The sequence below is a fragment of the Notolepis coatsorum genome, assembly GCF_963971535.1.
Source record: "Notolepis coatsorum genome assembly, chromosome: 10".
Classification (NCBI taxonomy): Eukaryota; Metazoa; Chordata; class Actinopteri; order Aulopiformes; family Paralepididae; genus Notolepis; species Notolepis coatsorum.
The window spans coordinates 29,912,544-29,926,282 of record NC_140174.1 but is presented as its reverse complement, the minus strand read 5'-3'; the positions used below and the strand labels follow the sequence as shown (position 1 = coordinate 29,926,282).

The 13,739-nt window shown below is 41.8% G+C and overlaps 1 protein-coding gene across 2 annotated transcripts in view; it reads left to right on the top strand.

The window, feature by feature from the left end:
• Positions 1–8,657: 8,657 nt before the first annotated feature.
• Positions 8,658–13,739, top strand: part of LOC311235907 (ankyrin repeat and SOCS box protein 12-like) — a 36,307-nt gene continuing 31,225 nt past the window's right edge. The window contains exons 1-2 of one of the 2 annotated variants that reach the window (XM_084323432.1): positions 8,661–8,726; positions 9,688–9,810. The gene's annotated coding sequence lies outside the window, so the exon portion shown is untranslated. Of the gene's footprint in view, positions 8,727–9,687; positions 9,811–13,739 lie in introns of both variants that reach the window. The other variant, XM_084323433.1, reaches the window with a different exon arrangement.

Below are 13,739 nucleotides of genomic sequence, written 5' to 3'. Positions count from 1 at the left end.
AAGTGGCAAGCCAGCCAATATTCTATTACGAACAATGGGGCAAGAGAAAATTGTGAGCACCAATGTATTGTCTCACTTGTTTCAAGTTTCAAGTTTCTTTAATAGTTGTCATACAGAAGTACAGAATACTTTCATACAAAATGCTTCTTACTGTTACGCTCCAGAGACTGTGCTAGACAAGATAGTATCAAATAACATAGTATAGCATGTAGTTTAGAAGAAGAAAATGAGGTCACAGTGTTCGGTATAGACATATGTACAATGTTCTGAGTTACCATATAATATACAATACAATACTATGCAGTGTACTAATGTACAGTACTATATAGTGCAAAGCAGAAATGGGATGAGGTACAATTTAGGTACAATTTACAGTAAGGTGTACGAGTTGTAGTGCAATCCTTCATCAATAAATAAATATAAAGTGTGGGGAGTGGGTGCTACAGTGTGTTTGTTTAAAGTGGGTGTGTGCTATAAAGTGTGTGGAGTGGGTGCTACAGTGTGTTTGTTTAAAGTGAGTGTGTGCGTGTGGATGTGTGTGCTATGTGCGTTTGGTGGTTGTTGTTGTGTAGGGGAGGATCTATGGTGGTTGTTGTTGTGTAGTGTTCATTCATTGTTCGTTTAGCAGCCTGATGGCCTGGGGATAGAAGCTTCTTCTGAGTCTTTCTGTGCTCGCCTTGAGACTCCGGTATCGCTTGCCTGACCGCAGCAGTTCAAAGAGGCAGTTGTTCGGGTGACTGGAGTCTTTAATGATTCTCTTAGCCTTGCCCTTGCAACGCTTGTTGTAAATGTTCTGGAGGGTGGGGAGCCCCCCTCCAATTGTGCGTTCGGCTGAACGTGTCACTCTTTGTAGTCTGCTTCGGTCTTGTGCAGTGCTATTCCCAAACCAGGAGGTGATGTTGCCGGTCAAGATGCTCTCTATTGTACATGAGTAGAAGTTCTTAAGGATCTTCTGACTGACTTGGAACTTCCTTAGGCGCCTGAGGAAGTAGAGGCGTTGTCGTGCCTTCTTCACAACACTGTCAATGTGTGTGGTCCATGTCAAGTCCTCGGATATGTAGGCTCCGAGGTACTTAAAGCTGTTGACTCTCTCAACCGGTGCCCCGTCGATGCTGAGGGGGCTGTAGTCCTTGACCCCCGACCTCCTGAAGTCCACAATCATCTCCTTTGTTTTGCTGACGTTCAGGGAGAGGCTGTTTTCCTGGCACCATCCCGCCAGGACCTTGACCTCTTCCAGGTAGGCCCTCTCGTCGTTGGCAGAGATCAGGCCCACGACCACTGTGTCGTCAGCAAATTTGATGATTGTATTGCTACTCCGCTGAGCCACACAGTCGTGTGTGTACAGGGAGTAGAGGAGGGGACTCAGAACACAGCCCTGGGGGGCCCCTATGTTGAGGGTGATGGATGAGGAGGTGCAGTTGCCTGCTCTCACCACCTGGGGTCTGCCAGTCAGGAAGTCCAAGACCCACTGGCAGAGGTCATAGTTCAAGCCCAGGTCCCTGAGCTTGGCTATGAGTATGGAGGGGACTATGGTATTGAATGCCGAGCTGTAGTCGATGAATAGCATTCTCACATAGTTCCCCTGCCTCTTGTCCAGGTGTGATGCTGCTGTGTGCAGCACATGGGCTATGGCGTCCTCCGTGGACCTGTTGGGGCGGTATGCAAATTGCAGGGGGTCCACTTGGAAGTGTCTGGCATGGATAAGGAGGATTTTATTGAATTGCCAAATGTCTTAACCCAAAGAGCTATGCCAGTGTCACGTGTGAACATTCCACGACAGGATGATGTGGAAAAATTGCCTTACTTGAGTAACATAAAACTGCACGACTTGAATGCAGATGTGGATTTGCTCATCGGAACCGATGCAGCAAAAGTAATGGAACCATGGGAGCTGATCAACAGCCAAGGTGAAGGACCATATGCAGTCAGAACAAGAGTCGGCTGGGTCATAAATGGACCACTTAGGAGTGGAAGTAACAGCAGAGTTAAGACTGGCTGCTCTGTTGTCACAACAAATCGAATATGTGTGGAACATCTGGAAGAAATGCTCATGAAGCAATACAACCATGATTTTAATGAAAAAACATCAGAGGGGTCATTGGAAATGTCAAGGGAGGACGTTAAATTCATGAAGATAATGAGAAGAACAACAGAGTTGAAAGATGGACATTATTACATTGACTTACCTTTCAGAGAAGAGGAACCGGTCTTGCCAAATAATCGCTGTGTTGCAGAGCAGCGACTTAAAGGCCTGAAGAGGAAATTTGAAAAGAACATCAAGTTTAAAGAGGAGTACACCTCATTCATCAATGATATGCTGGTTCAATGTTATGCTGAAGTAGTACCCATTGAACAGCTGGAACAAGCTGAAAGAGCTGGATTTGGAAAAAGATCACCTGCCTATGGAAAGAGCACTTGGACTGCAATGGTGCGTTGAGTCCGACCAGTTCAGCTTTAGGACTTCATTACAGCCACGCCCACAAACCAGGAGAGGTATCTTGTCGGTGGTCAGCTCTCTGTATGACCCTATAGGATTTTTGGCTCCTTTTACAATGCCAGCCAAGTTACTGTTGCAGGAGCTTTGCCGGCAAAACCTGAAGTGGGATGAACACATTTCCCCCTCCTTCTCCAAACAGTGGTCTGATTGGCTGAGCGACCTCCAAAGGATGAGTGTATTCAAGGTGGAACGCTGTATCAAAACCCTGAACTTTGAAACATCTGTAACAGCACAAATTCATAATTTTGCTGATGCCAGTGAAGCTGGTTATGGTACAGTATCGTACCTGAGACTGAAGGATAAAGATAGAGACGATAAGGTGCATGTTTAATTTCTTGCTGGAAAGGCCAGAGTTGCACCTCTGAAGCACATCACCATTCCTCGTTTGGAACTCACAGCAGCAGTCCCTGCTGTCCGAATGGATGGCATGCTTCAAAGGGAACTACAGTGGCAACTGGAGAAGTCAGTGTTTTGGACCGATAGCACGACTGTCATCAAATACCTCTCCAATGAAACCAGACGTTTTCATACGTTTGTTGCCAACAGAGTCACTGTAATCAGAGAAGCTACAGATGTTGACCAGTGGAAGTATGTGGGCTCCAAGGTCAATCCTGCTGATGAAGCATCACGTGAATTGAGAGCTGAAGAATTTCTCACACATGGAAAATGGATTAAAGGCCCAGATTTCCTGTATTTGCCTGAAAATGAGTGGCCTACACTGGAAATAGATTCAGTGATTCCCATTGATGACCCGGAGGTCAAAAGAGAAGCGGCAGTGAATGCCATTGTTAAGGATTCAGAAAATCCAACAGACCATCTCATCAGCTACTTCTCATCTTGGAAGAAGCTTAAAACATCTGTTGCCTGGTTCCTTGAACTTAAAAGACTTCTGTTGCTTCTGAGTAAAAAAAGAAAGGAACTTAAAGCTACCGAAGATGACAAAGATGCTGGAGTGAAAAGTACAGTTGAACAGAAACTCAAGAGCTTCAAAGCCACGCTCTGTGGAAAACATCTGACTCCAGACGATTGCGATTGCAGAAAAGGCAATAATTTGTTTTGTTCAGAAACACAGGTTCAAGAGTGAAATTGCCTCCCTCAAACATGGCTTAAATATCGTCTCCAAGGACAGCCCACTGTACAAACTAGACCCCATACTGGAGGACAACATCCTCAGAGTTGGTGGTCGTTTGAACAGGTCTGCATTACCATCAGAAACCAAGCACCCTGTCATTCTTTCCAAAGACCTGCATGTCTCCCAGCTCATTTTACGTCATATCCATCAACAACTAGGACACGCTGGGAGGAACCACATGTTGTACAGACTTCGACAGAGGTATTGGATAATCAATGCCAATTCAGCTGCAAGGAAGACTATTACAGAGTGCATGGTGTGTAGACGGCACAGAGGAAAACTTGGTGAACAGAAGATGGCAGACCTGCCTGAAGAGCGAGTTGTGCCAGACAAGGCTCCTTTTACTAAAGTGGGAGTTGATTATTTTGGGCCCATAGAAGTGAAAAGAGGAAGACGCCTTCTAAAAAGGTATGGAGTGATTTTCACTTGTCTGACCAGCCGTGCAATACACCTGGAGGTGGCACATTCACTTGACACAGACTCTTGCATTAACGACTTGCGGAGATTCATATGCAGAAGAGGCCCTGTGTCAAATTTAAGATCTGATAACGGCACAAATTTTGTTGGAGCAAACAAAGAATTGAAGCAAAGTCTTGCTGCTTTAAATAATGCAAGGATCCAGGATGCCTTAATTCAGGATGGAATTAAGTGGAGCTTTAATACGCCAACAGCCTCACACCAAGGTGGCGTTTGGGAGCGTCTCATTCGATCAGTAAGGAGTATACTGACCTCTGTTCTTGGACAGCAGGTTTTGGATGATGAAGGCCTGCAGACACTGTTTTGTGAAGTAGAGGCGATACTAAACGATAGACCCCTCACAAAAGTGTCTGATGACCCTAATAACCTTGAGGCCCTCACCCCAAACCATATTCTCCTGCTGAAAGGAAAACCCATCTTTCCCCCAGGACTCTTTGAAAAGAGTGACCTGTACATCAGAAGAAAATGGAAGCAAGTACAGTATATCGCAGAGCTGTTTTGGAAGAGATGGACATCCGAATACTTACTTGTGATGCAGGAAAGACAGAGATGGGCAGCTCCAAAAAGAAACTTCTCCCCAGGAGATATTGTCATTATTGCCGATGCTACAGCTCCAAGACTAGGATCCTGGAAGATGGGTCGAGTTTTGAGTACCAAGTCCGACTAGAAAGGATTGGTCCGGTCTGTGTGCATCCAAACTAAAACCAGCGTTTTGGAGAGACCTGTGACAAAGATCTGCCTGCTGGTGGAGGCCACAGAATAATAATAATACCTGTTCTATCTATTCTCTCTTTCTATCCTGTCTTCTTACCATCTGTTTTCTTTCAGTGGCAGCAGGGAAGGAGACACAGAAGACGCTTGAATAGAAAGAATAGCTCCCTTACATGTTATATATATATATATATATATATATATATATATATATATATATATATATATATATATATATATATATATATATATATATATATATATATATATATATATATATATATATATAAGGGTAATTGTGACTCACAATTAGGGGCCGACTTGTGGGAGCTATTAACTATTTTTACATTTATTTAATATATTTATTTGTTATGTGATTTTGTAGTATTAATTTGTTTACGGCCATATTATTTAAGTTATTATGAGTCGCAGCTAAATGCTTTTACTTTGAAGGGGATCTGGGCAATTGGGAAGCACAGCTGGGTGTATTTAGGTAATTAGAGTCAATAGCACAGTGGCATCAGGGAAGGTATATGGTTTTTACCAGCGTCAGGAGATCATATAGTTTCAAACATAATTTTTCTGTATTCTTTGATTAACAGACAATAAATGCCACAAAACTGTCAAATGCTGTCTGGACAATGGACTTCCTGATCTGCGTGAGATTCGCTGCCCTGGTGCTTCAGTGGCTTTTTAGTTTTTATTAGTTGTTGTTGACAAATAGCCACTACAGTTAATATGGCATCACGAAACCCAAATCATCAGCAGATTAATTTCAATTTTGTCCATAAAACATATTTAACCCCCCAGAAAGCTTATAGAATGAGACGTGCTATTTCACCAAACTGTACACTTTGTTCTCTAAATACTACTGGTACTTTTACACATATGATGTGGGAATGCCACACAGTTAAAAGTTTCTGGGAACAGATAACTAATTATCTATCTAAAGTATTACAAAAACATATTCCCTGTTGTCCCAAATTACTTCTCCTTAATGATGATGATTCTTTAGCTTTAAGTATTGGTCAGAGACGATTTTGGCTGGCAGGAAGTACTGCTGCAAAAAGAATGTTGGCGCTGCGATGGCAAGCTCCACACTATCTGCCCTTTAATCACTGGAAACAGTTATTAGCTGATGTTGTAACAATGGAGCTTTCTACAGCTATAGATTAAATGGTGCAAGCTATCAAACAATAGATAGCTGGAACCATATTCTCTATCAAGTTAGGACCTTCACTATATAGCTAGCAGGACATAACTAATTATATCTGTATAATTCCTTTTATTTTTTATTTTCTTGGTCTTTGTTGAAATTTTTGTTCAATTAATTTTCTTCTCAGGCCTATGACGGGGTGGGTTGGGGGGGGGGGGGTTACTATTATTATTATTATTATTATTATTATTATTATTATTATTATTATTATTATTATTATTATTATTATTATTATTATTATTATTATTATTATTATTATTATTATTATTATTGTTATTGTTATTGTTATTGTTATTGTTATTATTATTATTATTATTTTATTTATTTTTTGTCAACGGTGGTTGGTGCAGGGGTTAGGGGTAGGAGTTTTTTTTTTAAATGAGGCAAGGGGCAAGTCAATGCATGTAATTGGCAAATAATTTAAATGTATGTTTTATGTGCATTGTATGCCTGTACCTGTGCCCTTTCTTCCAAAAAATGAAATAAATTATATATATATATATATATATATATATATATATATATATATTAAAAAAAAAAAAAAATTGTTGACAGCCCTACAAGTACAATTAGTTACTGCACACTATATCACCCCTGAGTGGAACATGGAATGCCAAACTTTCCCTTACTGTACCGAAAACCTGTACCGAACTGTGACTTCAAAACCGAGATACATACAGAACCGTGGTTTGTGTGTACCATTACACCCCTAATCAAAAGGTATGGACTATTGTCCTGCTGTTGTTTTAATGTAGTTTGTGATGTTCGCCCTCGCCACAAAGACCCCCCCCCACCTATAGAACATTTATGGAAATGCACAGAGACCACTGGATAAAATATGTAGATATCTCTCAGTTACAGTGGGTGACAATATTGTCACAAGGAAAGAAGAAATTACCTACCTGGGTTCCATCCTAGGGGCAAATCTTTCCTGTGACAAAATGGCATCCAATGAAATAAAAAAAGTCAACCAACGAACTCGATTCTTGTACCGGATCTCCTCTCTGGTAAACAAGAATACCCTGAAGACTCTGGCAGGAGCACTCATTCAAGGGTACTACGACTATGCTTGCACCTCATGGTACCAAAGCACCTCAAAGGCGCTAAAAACAAAATTACAAACATCTCAAAACAAACTGGTCAGACTACTGCTTGACCTTACTCCTAGAACCCACATCACCCCTGCCCTAGGATGGCTTAGAGTAGACGACAGAGTACAGCAACTTGCAATGGGCCTGGTCTACAAGATACACTACTACACGACCAAGGTACCCATGTACATGTCAAAATACTTCCCAAAGGTCAGTGAATACCACGATCACAACACCAGAGGGAGCTCCACAAATCATGTAAAACCCAGATTCGGCTCAAACAAGGGACTAAACACGTTTCGCAATTATGCCACATCAATGTGGAACGCCCTACCCAAAGCTGTAAAGGAATGTGAATCACTACCCACTTTCAAAACCACTCTGAAAGAACACCTACGGGAGACTGCAATTCGAAACTGGCCCCTGTAAATGTCCTAAGTCCTAACTCAACCCCCTCCAATGTACAGTAAATTATACCAAGTATGGTTTTGTCAATATTCCGATGTACAGTTTTGCTTGTACAGTTGTACAGTGTCCCCCCCCCCACCCCTCCTACCCGACACCCCCCCCCCCCCCACCCACCCAACCACCTCCAATGTACAGTCCCCCCCACCCACTCAACCCCACCCCACCTACCCAACCTCCTCCAATGTACAGTTTCTACGTCAAATGTATATACTCTCTTTTCTGGACTCTTTTTGTATCACAAACAGTACTGTGTCGTATTCGATTTAAAGAGAATAATCATTCAGGACGAGGAGATTACATTAAGAGGTTTATTGCAAAGGTAAGCATGAGTGTAACAAAAACAAGGAGGTAGGGACCGCACTCGGAATATCGGAATATAATTATTTTCAAGTTGTTAAAGGGCACAAAACGTTTTCAGCCATCCGGCCTTCATCAGTGTGCAAATAACAAATGTGACAAACACAACTTAAATAGGCTGTACTTGACAACAGGTGGGAACAATCGGCAATCAGTTAACAGGCTAGGTTGACGTCATGATTAGTAGCAGGGCTAGATTGAAAAGTAGATATCACAATATCACATAAATGTGTATGATGGCAATGTATGAAAACAACAAATTGATACATGTTATGATGAATTGAAAATGGGGGACCCTGATGTAAACAAGACGAAAGTATTTCTCTGGTCTGCATCCCCTTAACAATTGTATGTATTGAGCTGTACTGTACTACTGTAGCCTACCCATTCTGCAATCTGTTAATAAAGTTTTCAATCAATCAATCAATCAATCAATCAATCAATCAATCAATCAATCAATCAAAGTAGTCGTTTGTGCACAAAGGTCACAGATCCATTAGTACTAACAGACTGGAATTTCGTCCTGGAGTCCTTGAGAAAACAAATATCGTAGTGCTTCTGAAGTTCTGATTGAATCCCTGTCATAGCAACAACTCTAATCAAATTCCTTGTACAGTATGTGAAAACTACTTGGCAATAAAGACCTTTCTAATTCTGATTCTGAACTCTAGTTGGCAGCACTGTCCCAGAAAACTGCAGTGTGCCAGCCGAGGAAAACAGCGAAGAAGAAACCCGTCAAAGGCTAATAATAATAATTCCACGGACACTTCGTTTCAGGTAAACACATCCGTTTTCATGTAATAATTTGATCAACAGTTTAAACATGTTTTAGCCAACTGACGTAGGAAACATGGAAGCGGCATTGTTTTGAATGACAAATTACGTTTCCGTGTATCGATCCTTATTTACTGAGACAACATCCTTGCTAACGTTAAATGCATCACGTTAAGTACCTTACAATTTGGCCTAATGTCACAACACAAGCTACAGTAGTTAACGCTAGAATGCTGTGCGTAGAACGTTGTGTGTAAAGGGCTATTTGTTGCCATTGTAGTGACACTATTGTCCGTCCTTCGCAGTTGAAACTGGGCCAGGTATGATGAGGCACAGGCTCACACAGCCTACAATATGGATGGTTACATTCTAACACTTGGTTGCCATTAGGATTTCCTCAGTCTAAATTAATGTAACGTTGTGTGATATTGTGACCACTGACTCATGTAGACACGACATCACACAGCCTGAAATACTGCTGCTGTCAAATCGACCAGATGTCAACCACAACACAGCTGTGGCCCCCATCATGTTATTCCTAATATTTAGGCTCGTTTTCTAACATTTGCTGCATACTACAGTGCGACCATGGGTGTAATAGCGTATACAGTAATTGAACAATGTCATAGTGTCCTTGAGCAAAGACACAAACTCCTAACTGCTCTTGATGAGCAGGTTGGCAAAAATAAACAGTGTAAACAAAGGTGCAGGTGGTTGGTTGGTAATATTATAGTATGCAGATCTCTTGTGTGATCAAATTGCCTCATTACATCAGTTTGCAGGTTATATCTGACAAAAACCTATCCACTATCTCATCTCGTATAGGCCTATTGCAAACAGAGACTTGGGCCTACCAGTATATTGGTAAATCAGATGCATTAGCCTCAATGTCTTCTTTATTGTCCTATTATTAGTTATCTGGTAACTGTTTCTCGTGGTTCCCTGTGCTCTCTTTTCCCTTTAGGCATGTTTTCACTGCTCAGCTAAGAACTGTAGGGCGAACATCACCTATGGAGTATTTGTTAGTATAGATTGCTCCGGGACGTCACACACAGGTCTCTGGGAGAGTGCACTTGTTCTTCATCAGGTAGGGAGAGATGTCTGCTGTCCGTTTTCTATATTTGAAATCAAGTAGCGTTACTTCAGCTAACGACGTTACCGCCTGACTTTAGCTAACATTACCGCCTGACTTTAGTTAATGTTACTGCCTGACTGTAGTTAATGTTACCGCCTGACTTTAGCTAACGTTACCGCCTGACTTCAGCTAACGTTACCGCCTGACTTTAGCTAACGTTACTGCCTGACTTCCTCTAACGTTACCGCCTGACTTTAGCTAACCTTACCGCCTGACTTCAGCTAATGTTACTGCCTGACTTTAGCTAACTTACCGCCTGGCGTTACTAGTTTTGCAGCAGGGACAGGTTGCCGGCATAGATATTAAGAATGCTAATTGTGATTCTGATGAATGGCTTGATGATCCTCAAAACTCGCATAACTAGGCCTATTTTACTTGAATATCATTAGTTAACCTATATACTTTGCATCACACTCCTACGCAGAGCTGCCTGTACGTCACGGCCTGAAAACAGCTCTGCCCCAAGTGCCATATAAGGCAGGCCTCTAATCGGGTCATACTGTGTGTAGGCTGCACTATAAAGGACCCAGAGCAGCCCGGGAACAAATATATGGGGGGGGGGGGGGGGGGGGGGGGGGTGGATAATAATATATTATTTAGTCAATATGTTAACCCATTCTCCGCCAATCACGTGTTAAGGCAGGTTTCTCCGCCATGCGTTGTCTGCCAATCACGCCATAAGGCGTGTTTGAGATCAATATTTCATATTTTCGTCATGGTATTCATATTTCACCCACGGAGTCTTGGCTGATGCTGTCTGAGCCAGCACAACTCTGCAACGCTTCAATACTGCCACCTGGTGGCCGATCGGCGAGTTGCCAAACCGGAAGTGCCCGTTGGAGCTCGGTCCGTCCCCTAATTTCGTCCGGCCACTCGTTTATCGTCCCGGGGCTCAATACAGACACCGTGGATATGGATCATTGCCATAACTTAATAATCAACATGATTTGGACCTGTATTAGTAATATACAAACCGGAAATGGATCGCATCGATCAACATCACATAATTGGGATCTGTTTGCTCCACTCTCATCGCCCAACGCTACGAGGAGACTGACGTGAGTTTCAGCGTTTTTCTTTATCATTTTCGATACAAACTGCTCTGATCAATATATCACCCATACTACATAAATCATTTAACGTCGGTCATTGAATTATAAACGACCCCCCCCCCCCCCCCCCCCTCCGTTCACCCGCAGATGATCAGTCATGACGTTTAGGACCATGTACAGTTGACATTTTTAATATAGCATGGATCGGTATCAAACTGCATTTGATAATCTAATATATGCATCTATGCCTATATCTCACGTTCTATGAAATACTGCAGGAAACAATAAAAACATATTTATACTCTAGACGGTATTTTAGTATGAATGTGTGAATGAAAAAGTAAAACGTTCCTACATCCTGAACGATAGTTAATTGATGTTGAATGGGCCATAGTAATGTCAATTTAGCAATACAATTTAAAAAGTTATAGCCCTGCAAAGAAGGTGAACATCTCCATAGACAAATAGCGCTGGCAGAGGATGGTTTAGGATGATCAAAGTGGTGGCAGAGAATGGGTTAAAGGGAAATAATAAGAGTATCTGACACTAGTATAGGTAGCATCATTAGTTTACTTCCTGTTTGGCCAGAGATGTTTTTTTTTATCAAATCTTTTAAATGTTTTCCTTTTTTTTACATGAAACAAGACAACACAATACAGTAACAATAATAATAAACAAGACATCAATAACAGCAATAATCATAATAACTATAATGACAAGATAAACAATTAAAACAGGATAATGAAAATAAATTAGTTATAATATAAATTAAATCTATAAAGAAAAAAATAAAATATATATATATGTACCATAAGGTGAGACTACCCAGCACCGACAACCAAGATCACCGCCCCGCGAGGACCCCGAATCCGGCGCCCCGGCGAGCCAGAGCATCATGCCTCTTTAACACTCCGACTCACCGAGACACCGAACCAGGGGCCCCCACCAGCCCGAGACCGTGAACCCCAACGGGGCCCTACTGCCCCACCCCATATGGACACAAAATAGAAACAGAAATAACAAAAAGCAAACTACAAACTAGTGTTGTCACGATACTGGAATTTCGAACTTCGAGACGATACCTTGAAAAGTATCGATATTCGATACCATTTTCGATACCACAGGGAAAAAGGTTCAATCTTAAAATGTAAAAAAAATATATATATATATATATATATTTCTTTTTAAATAAATGTTGCTTTTGTTGCTGGTTGATTCTCCTCAGCTTCTCTCTGGTACTATAAGAGAAGATAAATATAACACTTTTAAAACCCTTTGTTTATCTTTAGGTCACACATATAAAAATAACTAAATGATATAATCTTAGAAATTAAGTAAATAACAGATTGATTGATTGCAAATTGTATTAACAGATTGCAGAATGGGTACAATACAGTACAGCTCAATACACACAATTGTTAACACTTTGACGACCGCTGGGACCCGTCTAATATGGTGGTAGAGGACCAAGGTTTGTCAACACACCGATGTCTTTTTGTAGAGCTATAATCTATACTTTATAGTATTGCTATCTGTCCATTCTCATTGTCACTTGAGTTCATAAACCGTCCCTTCAAAATGGCTTAAAGAAAAAAAAATCCATCAATAGGTTGTCATTTTATAGTGCCGTGAATATAAGTTTTATCACAATTTCGTCTCATATATTTTCTGGAAAGCTAGTTATGGAGCTAAAGGCTACTAACGTTATATTCAACGGCATTTCCGTTTTATATATGCTAAAGAAATAACACAAACTGCATATGATCCGGGCTCTCCCAAAGCATGTATGGATGAAAGGGGGGCGGCGGGGGACGGCGTTTAGTATTATTGATTACCAATACAGTGTCCGTGTAACTAGCCACATTCACTGATCGAATGCTTGCGTCTCACAACAATGTCTGATCCGGCTGTAATTTAGGTGAATAAGGTCTTACCGTCAGCCCGTGGGATACCCACCAGCATTTCCCCGTTATCGATCGGCATCTGGTAGATCGATATGTTCATTGGTTGCTGATAAATCCCCTTATTCCATGGTGAAATCTGCGATTCGAAACGTAATCAACGGTGCATGCTGTTGGTTCGGGATCAGGGTAATATGAAACGCCATTGGAAGGTACAAATAATTTGTTTTCCATTCGCCCACATGGTATACTGCAGTGGAGCGATGGCGCCCCTAAGAGGATCTGGCCGGTATTGCATGTTTGCGATTCCACAGACGAGGGTAGATCTGCAGAGCCGGTCGGGGATCTTGATCCAGTTATTAACACTATGATCGCTGCGGACGAGTTTTCACGTCATTCCTAGCCATGCTCATTCTGCCGAAGACGCCGTAACTCGTCTTTGATGTCAATATTTCAAAAATCTGTCATCGAAATCATATTTCCTTTCCGGAGCCCTGAGACACACTGCTGATCTCCTCTCAACTCTCTAGCGGCTCAAGAGCGCCATCTGGTGGCCGATCGGCAGATCGCCAACCGGAAATCACCCTTTGAACCAGAAGTGCTCACTCCATATGTGGTCCGACCACTCGCTATAGCTCCCGCGACTCCATCTTGAAACACTGGATAATAGATTGCTCGCCCTAACTCAATAAACAACGTTATTTGGACGTATATACTATTATACAACCTGGAAATGGATCGGGCATTTCTACATCCCATAATAGAAAAAAATCTGTTCCACGCTCATCTGCCAGCGGCGCGAGGAAGCCACGGTAAGATTCAGCGTTATTTTCTAACGTATTCTATACTAACTGATCTGATGAACATATGACCCACTCTGGATGAATCATCTAACGCTGCCCACGGAATTATAAACGATCCCCCGCCC